General features: G+C 46.0%; 1 pseudogene; it reads right to left on the reverse strand.

Annotated features, from left to right (window-relative positions):
* Nucleotides 1–316: 316 nt before the first annotated feature.
* On the reverse strand, nucleotides 317–3588 carry LOC136495738 (uncharacterized; annotated as a pseudogene).
* Between the last annotated feature and the right edge of the window lie 13240 nt (nucleotides 3589–16828).

The raw sequence follows: 16828 nt of genomic DNA on the forward strand, positions 1-16828 counted from the left end.
AGGGTAGGGGGGCTTGAGCCCCGGCAACCCCCTGGCAGATCCGCCTCTATGTGTGGGCGGCGGTTCCACGTCGGTAAGGGAGAGGGGGCGATAGAGGGAGCTGGGCCGGGGATTGTGTCGCATGAAGGGAGCGAGGGCGAGCCATGATTTGTTTGGCATGCCTGTCAATGATTCTATTACAAATATTTTAGTTGTAGAGATATTGTGGAATTCTTTCTGAGGTGATGAATGGCCTTTGATGTCACCCAGGCAGCTGATGGAGTGGTGGTCTTCGTCCTTGCGCTAGAAGTACAAGTATGCAGAGCAATCAAAGTTGTTACCTGCAACAAGCCAATAGTCAAAATATTAGATATTTACAGCAAAAAATGGTGATATACAGTTAGCAAATAGTTATACACATTCACGGTCGTCCCATCAAGTTGTGTTCGCCCATTAATATGCCATAGGCAATCAACACCAGCGCAATAAGCAATGTACCTCTTCTTATCTGTTTTGACTAAGTGAAATTCAAACTCCTCGTTTATTACAAATTGTTTCATGGCCCGTCTAAATTCCTTCATGTTTGGATACACGGTGCCAATATCCATACAAGGCTGGTTAGGATCATAAGCATAGAGTCTTTCCCCTGGTACATGATCATCAACAAGAATTGCAGCACCAATTGTGTCAATATCAATGTCAGTGGTTCTATTTTCAGCTGTGCTGTCCCTCTCAGCAGCAGCCTGAGCCTCAGCCTCACTAGGCCTATCATGCTGATCATCATCAGTTCTCACACCTAGAAGACAGAACAATTGATCCTCATTAATTATATCTAGCACACCCTCATATTCTTCATCAACTGTATAACCTAACCACGGCATCAGGGTGCCTCCTATTGCGCCGGCCGCCTCCTGAGGGTTTGGCCGAGGGAGCGCTCGTCGACGTCGCTAAAGCGACAGAGCGCTCCCAAATCCCACGCCGGGGCCAATTCCGCCAACCGTGCCCCACGGCTGAGGAGGTCATGGCCGCCGGCGGGCGTGACCTCCGCCACATCACCACCATCACCACGAACGCGACGTTGGGGATCAGGTCAGAGACAGCACGCGGCTGGTGCTGCCAGCGCGGAGCCTCAAGGCCACCGAGGAAGTAGCCTTGACGACTTGATCCGCACTGCTCCGAGCTTCCGACGAACAGCTGTGAAGAAAAAGGTATGCAGTCTATGCAGGTGAGCCGCTCCACACTAGCACCAATCTATTATTTTTTTTTATTGTTTTAGATTCTTTTTATTTGAACGAACGCCTTTGTTTCAGATCTGATCGTGATATAGCTCATCATCATATTTTGGCAGGATTGATGAGTAAAAAGTGTTACTGCATAGCACGAGATGACAGGTGAGGGTCCTTGCTTGCCCCAACAACAACAGCTAGACCATATGCATCTGGACCCTCTTTGCCAACAAAGAGGTGACTATTCCCAATGTTTCCCTCAAAAACAAACTATTCTCAATGTTTAATGTGGCTGCATTTTGAAACAAGCATGATTTCTTACTTTGTTGGTCCCTATGCTTCCTCATAGGTCCAGTTTAGTTCCCCAAATATTTTGCCAAATACATGAAATCCAAAAAGGGGTAGCAGCACACCAAAATGCTGACACCAAAAGTTTTGCATTTTGCTGTTTACTTTCCAAGAATTTTGCATCGAAATCAGCTATGAATAGTAGATTTCGGTTGCATTGAATGTGTTCCATGCAAACTGCTGGTGCAGACTTTTTCATGCAGATTTTGCATGCAGATTTTTCAAAAGAAGAATTTTCAAACACATAATGAACAGAATTATCTCATGCAACATTCACAACAATTATTCATCCCTATTACATGACATACTGCTCAAGCATTCACATAAGCCGTAACATACTGTACTGTACATACATGTAATGAACCACACAAAACTGTCAATTACGATCCATCAAAGCATTAGCAAGCGAATCACGTATGGCATTCATGCACGACCACTCCTCATCCTCCACTACCTCGGGTTCAGGTTGATTTTGATAAGCTTGTCTCGGCACAAAGTCCTCATTTCGGTCACATCTACCGAAATGCTTATCGGGTAAGCCACTAGTCCTCACAAAATTATGAAGAGCCATACATGCACAAATGATTTGCGCTTGCTTCTCAGGTGAATAAGGAGGGATCTTTTGCAAGATCCGCCACTTCATTTTAAGTACCCCGAATGACCTCTCAATAACATTCCTAAGAGAAGAGTGTGTGTAATTGAAGAGCTCTTCTTTACCCTGTGGCTCGGGGCCGTCGCGGAAGTCCTGGAGATGGTACTTACTTCCCTTGTATGGAGCAAGATAACCGAGCCGGTTAGGATACCCAGAGTCCACTATATAGTATTTGCCTACAACAGCAAATGAATTATGAGCAACAGGTACATAACCAACAAGGAAGAATTGCACTCATGTGTACCTACGTACCATTTCGTGGATGTGGAAAGACTGCGGAGTATGTTGTTGTAGAATCATTGAACACTCTCATGTCATGAACAGATCCAGGCCAGCCAGCATTAACAAATGTAAACCTCATGTCGAAGTCACAACAGGCCATTACATTTTGTGTAGTGATGCTCTTGCGGCACAAGTGCTAAATAAACAAATGGTTTGGCACGACACAAGGGATATGAGTCCCATCTATAGCCCCTATGCAGTTCTTGAAGTAGGGATAAAATCTACTACTTCCTAGTGTATGATGCATTGTTCTGAACTGTGGATCTACTGGCTTAATATTGTCTGCAGCAAGCCTGACCAGACACCTCAAAACTTTGGTAAACAATGTTGAAACAGTGCCCAATGACCTCTCAAACCTGTCCTCTGCTTGCCTAACAGACTGTGGTGCTCCTACCATCCAAAGAAACATCCCTAAAGCCTCAACAGATGTGGACTTAGTGGTAGACTTGAGCCCATATTTGTCAACTAACAAGTTATGAAGGATATGGAACATTGTTGGGGTCATTCTAAACATGTTGTAACAAGAATTAATGTTGTCAAGCTTATCATGCACCCACTGCAAACCACTCACTCTTGGAGTCCTATACTGAGCCTTATTCATATACTTGTCAATGTGCACAACAAACTGGTACATACCATGGACAAACTCATCATCCTCGTCATCATTCATTAGCTCTTCCATCAACTCATCATCATCATCCAATATCATCTGCAGCAACTGTTGTCTTCTTGTATCTTGATCATCATCACCAACCTGTCATGGACAGAGACAAGAGCAAGTCAGTCATTTCATCAAATAGTCCATGAATCCCATGCATCACTCCCTGCCATCTCACATGATCAAGTTTCAAAACAGCACATATATCCATTCCACAAGTTAATATACGAAAACAACAAATAAACCCATCGTACTACATAACAAGTTCAATTTTAACTGACACATCACAACAGGACACAACCAGTTCCTACGCCCTCCACCAAATGCCCTACATGCAAATAAGGCTAAGTTTTCTAGTTGTCCACCGGGCCAGGCTGCGGGATATTCAGCTCGATGACGTGCATCTTCCCTTCCTTTGTGTCTTGGGTAAGGAAGAAGTCCATTTCAGTTTCTGATTGCACTAGCTTGTGCAACCCAGAAACACAAGGTCTTTGTTGTACTACTGATGCCCAGCTCCTGCAGAGCTATCCTGGTGCACTCTGTTATCTTCCAGGACTTGTCCTTAACTAATCTCTGCAGCACTTCCTCCCTTCTGCTTTCTCTATCCTTGAAGAACTGTAGCCTCTCTCTGCTTAAGTCATTGTGTGTGGTCATTTGGATGGTCATTGCCCTCACTGCTGGGCTCTTTGACCTCTTGCTGGGGCTGGATGCAGTTGTGCTTGTACTGCTAGTCCTCTTGTTCCCAACACTCATAGGGGTCAGTTCATCTTCCTGCTCTTGTCCTGCTTCTTCATCAGAATCATCATCATTCAAGTCAATGGACTCTCTTGCAGCAGGAACAAAGGAGGTTGTCCCATCAACTATGTTTCCTTTGAACATGCCATGCAGCTGGTCCAAGTATGCAGGCACACCATCCCTTCTAATCTTCAGCAAATCAGTGTCACCCTGTACAATATGGACCGATGTAGTTGTCAAGCAATTAGGGAATTAACATTTGTTAAAAACAGAGCAACCTATATAACAAATTACCTGAGCATTGTCATTCCACCATTGGTCAGAAGCATGAATCTTTCCATCTGCATCTATACCTAAGCCAGTGTGGTTTTGTGCTTTGTCGCACAATGTCCATATTTTCCTCAGTGTCCTCAGCTTGCCTTGAAGCTGTTCTCTGTCATGCATCAAGCCTGATGCTAAATAGTACCTCCGAGCAACGTTCTTCCACCCAAATTTGTTCATCTGTCCTCCTAGACAGTTCCCAGCATGTATCTCGGCAAGGTAGGAGTCACAGAACTTCTCTATGTTGTCTGGTAACCAATTTGCTTTATGCTTCTGAACCTAAACGGTGAAGAGGGACAGCAATATTGAACAATAAACACTGACAAGCTATAACAATAGACCTGCAGCTAACACTAACAAGCATACAAGAACAATTGCTAAACTGAGATTCTAACAAACATACATGAATAATACACATGTAGGTAACACTAATGAGCATAGAAGAACAATTCAAAAAATGAGCTTCTAACACATCAGCATACATGAACAACTCATAAACTGAGATTCTAACACATCAGCAAACATGAATCTAACTGAGCGTGAAACACATCAACATACATCATCATCCTTGAACAATAGACACGCATCAAAGAAGGTGCTTGCCTGGTTAGGGACAGCGTAGGAGCCGTCGAAATTGTCGCCGTGGATGGCTGGCCCCGGCCCCCATGCACGCGGGCGGCCGGCCCGCCGACGGAACGAACTGCTTCCTGGACGCGGTAGAGGAGAGACGAAGGCACCCCCGACGGATGCGGATGGACCGTCGAAGGCAGCACCTTCTGCAGCTCCACCTACTCTAACGTGGCTAGGCGCCCGGAAACTGAGGCTCCGAGACACGCCGCCCCTCGGAACGCGAACAGGAGGCAAGACATCCTGGCCTCCTTGAATGTGCTTCGCGTACTGTTGGTAAACACCGGAGAGGCCGCCGTTTAGGTCAAGCCGACCATCTGCTCGTTGGGGTTGTGGTGGCTGCTGGACCCGACGGTGGCGTGTGACGTGCTAGAACCCGGAGCGTCGTTGTAGACGAGGCTGGCTCCGACATTACCCAAGAAATCCAGAGTAAAGCCGGCGTCGGCGGCCCCATATGCGGCGGGCTCGCCATTGAAGTCGTCGTCATGTCCTGCCATCGAATCCGCGCAAGGAACTTGTCGATCTGGACCACGCCGGGGTAGATCTACAGGTGGAGGTGCTGGATCTGAATGCCGGCGGTGGAATGGAGTGAGTGCGGCGGCGCTGGGATGGCGAGGAAGAGAGCGGCGGTGTTGTGATGGAGACGGCGAGAGAGGCGCGGATAGGGTTGGGCGAGCAAGTGAATGGATAGGGTTCGGCGTCGGCTGCGGGACAGAGGGATAGGGTTGGGCACGCAGGCCATAGCAGGCCGATTTCGCAAATGTTTTTGGGCCGAAATTTTTCGGGCCTGTTTAGTTCCCAAATGCCAAAACGCCAAAAATTTCGGTTTTGGCCAAAATATTTTGTGAACTAAACTGGGCCATAGCAATATTTTCTATTTCTCACACTTATTGCAGATCTTTGTTCAAAGGAGCTTGTCATCCTCAGTTGGAGCAAAGACGTGTGATATGTCTATGAGTTACTGTTCTACTATTTTTGTCGACGGAGATCCTATATCGGTGCCCGTAGGGTCTCGTGGCGGATCATCTCCATCTAGCAGGAGGAGGGCCGCGGGAACGAGGCGCATGCCGCCTCCATCCACGCCTACCGCTCCAAGATCGAGGCCGAGCTCGCCCGCATCTACGATGGAGTTCCCGCACCTGTGGTAGATGAAGGGCGACTACCACAGGTATAACCATTATCGCTGGCAAATCTCACTTTTTATTCTTCGTATCTGCCTCTAGACGGAGTTGATGGATTTTCGCTTATTATATGAGGGATCTTTGTGTTTAGGATTCATATTAGCGGTGGTTTTGAGTCCTTGTTTGGGCACACTTGGCATCTGTTTCATCTGCTTATCATATGTATGACCAGAAATTAGAAACGGTAACACTTCTCTTTAGTACACTTCTGGAATAAGCATTTTTTTATTCTTAGGAATTTTTCTCGGTGCCCTTTATATATGATAGGTTATCAAGAGTGAAACATCTGGAAACTTTGAATTTGCACTTTTGACTATCCTCAGATGCGCGGAAAACCAGCAAAGAATTTTGCTAAGGTATTGCACCCATGCTTTTTTCAGTAAAGAAATACTGTGGCTTTGATAACCTATGCAGGCACCATGGGTATATAAAATCATTGATTGTTTTAGAGTCAAGCTATGTTTTCCTGATAGATTTAGCCATAGCCAACAGTTGTTCTTCTCTCCTATGAAATTATAATTTAACATTTGGTGAAACAAAGAGCACTTTTGTGCCACCCAGGAGACATGACGATCGTGGCTACCGCAGAAGCCACCAACAACACTCCATCCCCACAGACGACCTCCGCCGATAGATGCCTCAAGCACTTCACCAAGAGAGTCACAAAGTGAAAGGTCCTAATGGCTAGAGGCGGGTGAATAGCCTATTAAAAATTTCTACAACAACACTACAACAAGTGATTAGTTAATAAGATGGCGAAGCGAATTTTACGCTAGCACTACACTTGGGGTTGCAAGCCACCTACCCAATTCTAATTTCTATGATCTCTAGTACGTCATACAAGAGCTATGTCGCTAAATTACACCTAGGTGAACAAAGCAAGCTAGATAACTACAACTAAAGAGCTACACAAGCTACAAGCACTACACAAGGTGAATGTCGACGAAATATGGTCAGCAGTCTACCTAGGGGTATGCCCAAGGTAGTAGATTGTCGGCAGACAGATGCGCAAGCCACAAACAAGACGGTGACGCAAGACAGACACGAGGTTTTATCCAGGTTCGGCCACCAAGAAGGCGTAATACCTACGTCCTGCGTCTGATTGTATTGCTGTATGTCAATGAGAGATGTTTTTTAGAGGGGTCCCCTGCCCGCCTTATATAGTCCGGGGGGCAGGGTTATAGATCTGGAAACTAATCCTAGCCAGTTACAATTGCCATATGTGGCCGGATAAGGATTCCTATTCTAACCGACCAGGATCTTTCTTGATCGCCAAATCTGCCTTGACTCCTTGCGTGGGACTCCAAATAGGTTGGCCGGGCCGCGCGTCGTCTTTTGATGGACCGGACCCTCTGATCTGGGCCGACCCAAGCCTAGCTGTAAGGGTATAGGGGTTAATACCCCCACAGCTAGTCCCCGAGCACCATGTATTATGCTGCGACACGCCATTTTAACCTTCTCCGACAAGTAAGGATTGAGTCCTTGACATCTCTGACCACCGTTGTCGCCGGAGAAGTAGGTTGTCCGAAGAATGTATGGTGCTCTTAAGAAAAAAGAAAAAGATTTCCATCCTGTGAAGTTTGCCCACTTGTATTTCTGAAAAGAAATGTAAGTGAATCTTGAAGCGTAGCATCCTTGATCATCAGAGGCGTAGTGGTCGAAAAACAAACACATTCACCGCAAGGTAAAGTATGCCCACTTAGTCCCCGAGCCTGGTAGTAGGTGACGTAGACGTGGTGCCAGGGTCTAAAAAGAATTCCCAGTTAAGTTGAGAACCCAATCGTCGTACAAGCGATACGAGATGCACCGACAGGTGCATCATACCGATGTAGTCCCCGGGCTTGCTGGAAGGCGAAATATGAACCTTGTAGCAAGGTCTAAATAAATGTCTCTCAACTGTATGTGAGTACAAATCACATGTAGCCGAGGAGAACGATCTCCGAGCAGTGGTTGGGACAGTTCTCGAGCACGATAGTAATCCGTTTAATCAGTCAAAGCATAAGGTCCGATTAAATAAACGCATTCACCGCAAGGTGAAGTGTGCCCACTTAGTCCCCGAGGCTGGTAGTAGGTGACGTAGGCACGTGGTGCCAGGGTCTAAAAAGAATTCCTAGTTAAGTTGAGAATCCAATCATCGTACAGGCGATACGAGATGCACCGGCAGGTGCATCGTACCGATGTAGTCCCCGAGCTTGCTGGAAGGCGAAGTATGAGCCTTGTAGCAAGGTCTAAATAAATGTCTCTCAGCTGTATGTGAGTACAAATCACATGTAGCCGAGGAGAACATTCTCCGAGCAGTGGTCGGGACAGTCCCCGAGCACATTTGTGGTCGGAGCAGTCCCCGAGCACGGCAGTGGTCGGAGTAGTCCCCGAGCACGACAGTGGTCTGGGCAGTCCCCGAGTATTGTAGTGGTCGGAGCAGTTCCCGAGCACGGTAGTGGTCTACACCATCCTTGAGCACAAGACATGCGGCGAAGAAACGAACGCCACTTGTACTATTATTTGGTGTATTTATTTATCTCCTTACTCTGTCAAGTCCAATCTGACACGTCTGGTCAAAAAAGCAGACAGATATAGCACGTCATACTGTCTTCTTGCCCTTTCTAGCAAACAGTCACTTGGCACCTGTAAAGAAGTGCGTCAGTGTGGGCCCTCTCACACTAGCAATGAAGAGGCGCGTACACTGGTGATGAAGGGGCGCGTTTATTGGTGTAGATCTCGAGGTTGTGAAAACAATCGTCTGCGGCGCGTGCGCACATCTCCCAAGAATCTCGGGCAGACGAAACGATGGAACCCTTAGTTATTTATAATATAGAACTGGTAAGTTACTTTTTACCGATCCCCATTATCATTCGCCGCCGCAGCCTTCTTCTTCCTCTTGCCAAACCCTATACCTCTGAAATCATCACCAATCACCCCTCCACCGTATCCACCCTTTTAGCAAGGTCGGATTAATGGCGAAGAGAGACGCCCAGAAGAAAGCCAGAGTCATGGCGAAGGAGTGGTGGAAGTCAAGGAGCAACGAGCAGACCATCAAAGACCTCGTCGCCATGGGAGTGCTCCACAACAAGGCACTCGCGGGATGGCGCACGCCAGAAGGAGAAAGCTACCCTGATCCACAACCAGGTGAGATTGTGGTTTTCGAGGATTTCTTCAAGCGGGGTTTTGGGGTTCCAGTGCACCCTTTCCTTCAGGGGCTCTATTTGTATTACAAGATTGGGATTTGCAATCTGCATCCCAACTCGATTCTTCTTGTCTCCACCTTTATCCATCTTTGCGAAGCATATGGTGGCTTCCAGCCCTATTTTGACCTCTTTCGCCATCTGTTCTGTCTACGGAAGAAAGGAAGTGGCGGCTTGAAGATAGCCGGAGGCGTATACCTCAATCTGCGTGATGGGATGAAGGCCCAGTACTTGCACTGCCCTTGGAACACATCGCTGGACAAATGGTACAAGAAGTGGTTCTACATCCACGAAGAGCCGAACACGATCACCCTGTGCGACGTGGGGTTCGTTCCGGAGAAGAAGAAAAGCTGGTCGAAGAAGCCCAAGCACTTGGAACAGATCACAGAACTGCTCGGGATGATCCCATGGGGGAAGCTGGACGGTCCAAGCGTGGTCGGGAACTTCATCAGCCGAAGGATTCAGCCCTACCAGAGGAGGGTACATCCTGGCTACGAATACCAGGGGAGCGCAGATCCAACGAGGACTAGAAAAGAGGCGCTTGACAAGATCGAAGTCAAGGCCAGGATTGAGGAGCTATTCAACTTAGCCGATCCCAATTATGTCAGGTTAAGCGACATCGAGCACGCCTTCAAGCTGGCCCAACCTCCCCCAAAGGTAAATTATGCTTCCTTGTACCTGTAAAGTTATGTTGTAACAAAAATTGACTTTGTTGTCGCCTTTATGTTTCCCAGAGTAATGGTCGTGACAGGGCAGCAGTGTTCGTGTCTCCACCCCCTGGTGTGGATTGGCCACAAGTTGCCGGCCCAACCGCTCAGACCAGTGCCAGGGCCGAAGATGTCGACTGGGTCGTACTCGGGGTTGGGGAGGAGGCAACGGCCAGGGCTGCTGGCAAGAGGTCGGCGGCCAACAAATGTCGTCAGGCCATCTTCCCACTGTCAGATGATGAAACAGAGGATGCAGATATCTTCCGACTCGTCCCTCGAAAGAGGAGGAGACAACTAGAGTCGACGGAGCAGGGTGGCTCCTCTATGCCAGCAGGGATCGCACCACTGACCACTACAACATAGAGGACAAGCGGCAAAGGGGTCGAGCACCAAGCCCCAGCGTCGGTACCGGTCGTGGAAAAAGACCTGGTGGAACCCGCCGAGCACGTGGAGCAAGCGCGGTCAAAGAGGCGCTCCTTTGCCACGTCATTCCGTGCTTCCAAGCTGTAAGTATTTGTAACCTTGATGTAAGCTTACAATTTGTATTGAATACTATTGTCTTCTGAACTTATCTCTGATATATTAGGTCGGCATCCACCGAAAATCCCGACCAGCTAGCCGGGTGCAGAATGGCTTCGCCAGCAATGGTGGAAAGAACTGCCCAACAGCCGGCTGTGGAGGAACCTGTAGATGAAAATCCACCAGAACCTCAGCAGACGAGTGGCCAGATGACAGTCCTCGAGCAGCTGGTCGAGAAGAGAGCTGAGCCAAGCACAAGTGCTCCGAGCACTAACCCTACTGAGGGGGATACTTCGGCGCCAAGGGGACCAGACCAAGCCAAGGAGCAGCAGCCGGAGGTGGCACAGAGCACGCTTGCCAATGCTACGGCTCGTGGGAAAGCCATAGTGGTCGCAGAGACTACAAACTCCAGACCAGCGCCGACTCCTAAATAGGAGGCCGAAGAGGACGAAGTAGAAGAGGTCCTGGGCTATCCCTAAGACAAAAGACAACATGTATATGTGTCGCGCTGGCGGAACAACGAGTGGGTTATGCATGAGGAAATCCTAGAGGTCGAAGAGACCCTAAAAGTTGAACGAGCGGCAAAATGTCTGGTGACAGAAGTCCAGGTATGTTTGGCTTGTGTTGACATCGTTTTTTGCACATGTCAAAATGATCAGAGTGGGCTAATCAGCAGGAGGAAAGTTACTGTATACGCTGACAGTCGATGAAAATCAGCTTGTAAAGATGGTTGCCGATGAATGGTGGTGATCGATGGAAAGGTTGATGTAGACTCGGGCGTTGCCGATAAGGTTGGAGATGTTATTGTCGATACCGATGAAGGAAGGCTTGAAAACTACTGCCAATGAAACAGGAAGTATGCCAATGGAAAGGAGGTCGGTGAGGATTCCATCGTAATTGAGGCGGACAGGGAAATAGATAGGAGTTGATTTCCTTTTCTATATTTGTTAGAGTATGATTCATGTAAGAGTCACGTGTTTCCTTAGATATGGACTTGGTGCCCTAGTCGTATTTGGTTATGTCTCTTTAGATCAGGGTATAAATATAGATTGAGGGGCAATGTAATAAAAAAGAATCAATATCAAAACCAATTTTTACTCCTATTTTGCATCTACTTACTTTTCGGCGACTTCGTCAATTTGCATATTTTTCCTTTTTACGAGTTCTCATTAATTCGGCGAGTTGCATCGCTTCAGTGCGACCTTCGGCGATTCTCGAGTTCCGCGTGAGTACCTCTTGGCCGTGACTTCCGGACGTATCGCTGTTGTCAGGACCAAAGTGCTCGTATCTTCATCCTTGTCGATTAACAGGTCAAATCGACTGGCACGCTTTGGATATCGATTCAGGTATTAGCCCTTTGTGTTTGCAGATCCACTTTTGCATCAACACATCTTTTGGCACGCCCAGTGGGACAAATCAATCCGATCAATATGTTCAATCCCGAGATCAATTCAGGGAACATTATCGCGGTATCAGAAGAAGATCTTAAGGAAGAGCAGAGGCAGGCTATGGAAAAGGCTGTAGAAGAATACAGACAGCTTTGTCTAAAATCGTTTAGCCTGAACAAGAGTGGACAAGTCATCTAGAAGCAAGATTTGTCGTTGCCTCGGTAGGTTACCTTTGACTCCAATCCTGGTAAACTTCAAGAGATGGTTAATTCTGCAGTAAATCATGCTTTGATTAATCATTTCAATGTGCTGTCCAATACTGTTCATAATGCTGTGGTTCGAACTCTCAAAGAAGGACGAGCGTCACCGCATTACGTTGGGCCTGCCTATCACCAACCAGAGCCGGCATCTGTCAATACTCCATCGGCTCCCTCGGCCGTTGTGGGTACAGAAGTTACTTCTCCTCCAGTATCGGCAGGCTTACCTAATATTCAATCTACACCGATATGATCAGATCCGGTACTACCAGGAGGACGAGTTCAGCTTAATACAGATCTATCGGCATTAGCTATGTCAGGCCCTGTGTCTCAGAATAGCCAGATTCCTGCTAATTGGTGGGGATATGGTATGCCTCCAGAGTCATCTGCTTTCAATCCTGGGTTACCTCAAGTGTTTGATGCAGTAGGAAAAGCTCCTATACCATCGGCTGTTTCGCCGATGGCTCAAGTGCCTCAATATGCCACAGCAACTACTGTGCAACCAACTCCAGGAGGTTTCCAGATGCCTTTGGTTCAAACACCCAATTCAAGTCCATCGGCAAGCTTACTGCCGATGCAGCAGAAAGCCCCTGCTATGAGTCAAACTGGGGTTCAGTTCATGCCTCAAGCTGGTTATAATTATCCAACAATGTCAGCAAATTACCAGCCATCGGTAAGTTTTGTACCGATGAGTTCTAATAATGGTTGGTCAGGACAGTTACCTGTTCAACATATAGTTCAGCAAAATCAGCAGGTTGCAGGGATTCAACAAGGTCATATGCAAGCTAGTTTCTAGAATCAAGCATCGGCAGCTCAGCCGATGAATCCTTTCCAACAGGTTAATGGACCACAAGTAATGGCAAATATGCTGATTGCTGGAGATCGTGGGCCACAAAGATATGTGGAGGGATATCAGCCGGCACCTCCTGTAGAAATTTAGCCAGTTCGTCAGCAGGAGGCTGATGCTTTTTGGGCCGATAAGATAGCAAAAATTATGAAGGATCAGTTTGGGATAAAGCCCAAGGTCAATACTTATTCTTATCGGACTCCATACCCTCCTGCATATGATTTAATTCCTCTCCCAAATCGGCACAAGGTACCAGATTTCACTAAATTCTCTAGGTAAGATGATACATCAATAATGCAACTTCACACAGTACAAATGAGTGCAAGGTGTTCAGGCAACAGCTACAATCGGCTATTGAATCTGGGAGAATTAAGTTTGGTACTTCCAAGGCCCAGAAGCCGATGAAAATTGATCAACACCCTTTTCCAGCAAATATGTTGGAGGCCAAAGGGAAGACCAAGGTATTGACGTCAGAGGCTGCTGAGAAAAACGCATCAGTGGATCCCCAACATCGGATAACTACCGATGATGCAAAAAGTAAGGGTTTGCTGGGAGAAAGCAGTAGTTCCAAAAACCCTCCTCGACCTGGCAATGTGATTACCCATCAAAGGCAACAGGAGGGTTGGTGTCAGCGTAAGGACCGATATCGACAACAGCAAAAAGAGAGACGTCGGGAAGAATGGTATCGGCATAAAGATCATTGGAGGTGCCCGTTTTTCATCCATTGCTGGGAAGAAGGTATTAAATTGCCAACTGTTGAAAATTGCCCTGAGTGCAATGGTTATTATGGGGTCAATCGGTCAGAAAGGAGGTTTCAACCTGGCAATCAGGGTTTATTTATCAATGAGCCGATCAGAGACAGAGCATCAGTGCATGATCGGCTAGGGGGCAGACTTAGTGTACATGAGAGGCTTGGTAAACGCGCTGGATATTTTCCAAGGAATCAAGAGGAGCTTGAGGAGATGGCAAACGCAAGAGTTCCCGATGAAGAAATATTCTACAGGGACCCTAATATACACCGTGTAGAATCAACTGGGACCTGTTATCAGCCGGTTTGGAAAAACAAGTTTCCTCGATGGTGCCCGGAGGGTCTGACAAAGACACAGAAAAGGAGGATGCAACGTGAGCATCAGGAGGATTTATACCGAGAGGAAAATTCCTCCAATGAGAGGTCTGGTCATCAGCAGTGGCAGGTAAAACACAAAAATAAGGGTCCATCGGCAGATGTTAATATGGTATTCATGTTGCCGATGGAGTTTTTGGCACTATCTGATAATGAGGAAGAAGTTGTTCTCTCTGATCAAGTAGCTCAGTTGACACTAGATCCAATGATGGCTGTTTTTGAGAAACCTACCGATGACGAGAGACAGCATCTTAAGGCTTTGTTTGTGAAAGGCAGAGTTGATGGGCAGCCTATATCTAAGATACTTATCGACGGAGGGGCTGCGATTAATATTATGCCTTATGTGATGTATCAGAAACTTGGTAAGGGAGATCAAGACTTGACCAAAACCGATATGACGCTGAAGGATTTTGAAGGCAATGTGTCACCGGCTAAAGGGGCAGTATGCGTTGAATTGACCATCGGCAGCAAAACCTTGCCGATGACGTTCTTTGTTATTAATGGCAAGGGTGCATATAATCTGCTTCTAGAGAGGGATTGGATTCATGCTAATTGTTGTGTTCCTTCTACAATGCATCAATGCCTCGTACAGTGGATTGGGGATAAGATTGAGTTTGTCCCTGGTGATTCTTCTTATATCATCGCATTGGCAGAATCAGATACTTATGAGCGAACTAAATGCATATCAGGAGAAGTTTGGGAAAAAGAGTTCCTTAGAGTTGCTGATTATGAAATTCCACCGATCCAAGCAGTCGGTTCTGAAGAAGAGTTTTAATGGATAGGTTTGCCGATGATGGAAAATTAGGTCAAGGGTTCACATCGGCAGATGATTTAGTAGAAGTATATATTGGTGATGGCGATTGGCCAAGACCTACTTTTATTAGTGCTAAGTTAGATTCCAAGTGTAAGCAGCAAATAACTGATTTGTTAAAAGAATATAAAGATTGTTTTGCTTGGGATTATACTGAGATGCCTGGATTAGACCGATCGATAGTTGAACATCGGTTACCTATCAAATCTGGATTTTGGCCACATCAGCAGCCAGCGCGCCGATGCAACCCTAATATACTTCCTAACATTAAGGCCGAAATAACTAAATTAATTGAGGCAAAGTTTATTCGGCAGTGTCGATATGCAGAGTGGATCTCTAATGTGGTTCCTGTTTATAAGAAAAATGGAAAACTTCGTGTTTGTATTGATTTCAGGAATCTCAACAAAGCCACACCGATGGATGGCTATCCAATGCCGATTGCTGATTTGTTGATTGATGCTGCAGCCGAACATCAAATTATCAGCTTCATGGATGGTAATGTAGGTTACAATCAAATATTCATGGCTGAAGAAGATATTCCCAAGACTGCTTTCAGATGTCCAGGTCATGTAGGGTTGTTTGAGTGGATAGTCATGACATTTGGTTTGAAAAATGCCGTCGCTACTTATCAAAGAGCTATGAACTTTATTTTTCATGAATACATCGGCACATTAGTGGAGATCTACATTGATGATGTAGTGATTAAGTCTGGAGATATCATAAAACATCTAGCCGATCTACGAAAGATACTGGAGTGCACAAGGAAGCATGGATTGAAGATGAATCCTAATAAATGTGCATTTGGTGTATCGGCAGGTCAATTCTTGGGTTTTATGGTGCATCAGCGGGGCATCGAAATCAGTAGGAAGTCTATTGATGCAATTAACAAGGTGGTTGCTCCTGCTAATAAAACTGAATTGCAATCTTTGATCGGTAAGATTAATTTCATTAGAAGATTCATATCTAACCTGTCGGGTAAGATCAAGGCTTTCAGTCCATTACTTAAATTGAAAGCCGATCAGGAATTTGTATGGGGAGCTGAGCAGCAGTTAGCCCTAGATGAAATTAAGAAATATTTAACAAATCCTCCAGTGCTAGTTCCACCTCAACACGGGAAACCTTTCAGATTGTATTTGTCAACTGATGATACCGTTATCGGTTCAGCTCTTATTCAAGAATTTGAAGGGAAAGAACGTGTTATTTATTATTTGAGCAGAAGATTAGTGGATGCTGAGACAAGGTATTCGGCCATCGAAAAATTATGTCTGTGTTTATACTTTTCTTGTGTCAAATTAAGACATTATTTGTTATCTGCCGAATGTACGGTCATATGCAAAGACGATGTAGTCAAGTATATGCTGTCGATGCCGATATTAAGTGGTAGAATCGGCAAGTGGATTTTAGCATTATCAAAATTTGAACTATGTTACGAATCGACTAAGGCAGTTAAGGGGCAGGTTATGGCTGATTTTGTCACTCAGCATTGTAATATAGTGGACTCTCTGGAGGTTGCTCCTTGGACACTTTTCTTCGATGGGTCCACATGTGGTGAAGGAGCAGGTATCAGCATTATGTTGATTTCACCTCAAGGAAGGAAGTATGAGTTTTCATTGCCGATTGTTGCTACATCGACAAACAATCAGGCTGAATACCAAGCCTTGATAAAAGGGTTAGAATTGCTGAAGGAGATACGTGCCGATGCTGTTGAAATCTTTGGTGATTCTATGCTAGTTATAAATCAATTGGCTGGGATTTATGAATGCCGAAGTGAAGTTTTAATTTCGTATTATGAAAGATGTTTGCAATTGTTGAAAGGGTTTAGAGATTTTCATCATGAACATATTTCTCGACTGCATAAAGAAGAGGCTAATCGACTAGCTCAGCATGCTTCAGGGTATCAGCCTATTCAGGAAGTGCTAACATCGGCAGTCGATACCGATGACTGGAGAAAGGAGATTGTCGATTATTTAAAGGATCCATATAAA

The sequence above is a fragment of the Miscanthus floridulus genome, chromosome 12 (assembly GCF_019320115.1).
Source record: "Miscanthus floridulus cultivar M001 chromosome 12, ASM1932011v1, whole genome shotgun sequence".
Taxonomy (NCBI): Eukaryota; Viridiplantae; Streptophyta; class Magnoliopsida; order Poales; family Poaceae; genus Miscanthus; species Miscanthus floridulus.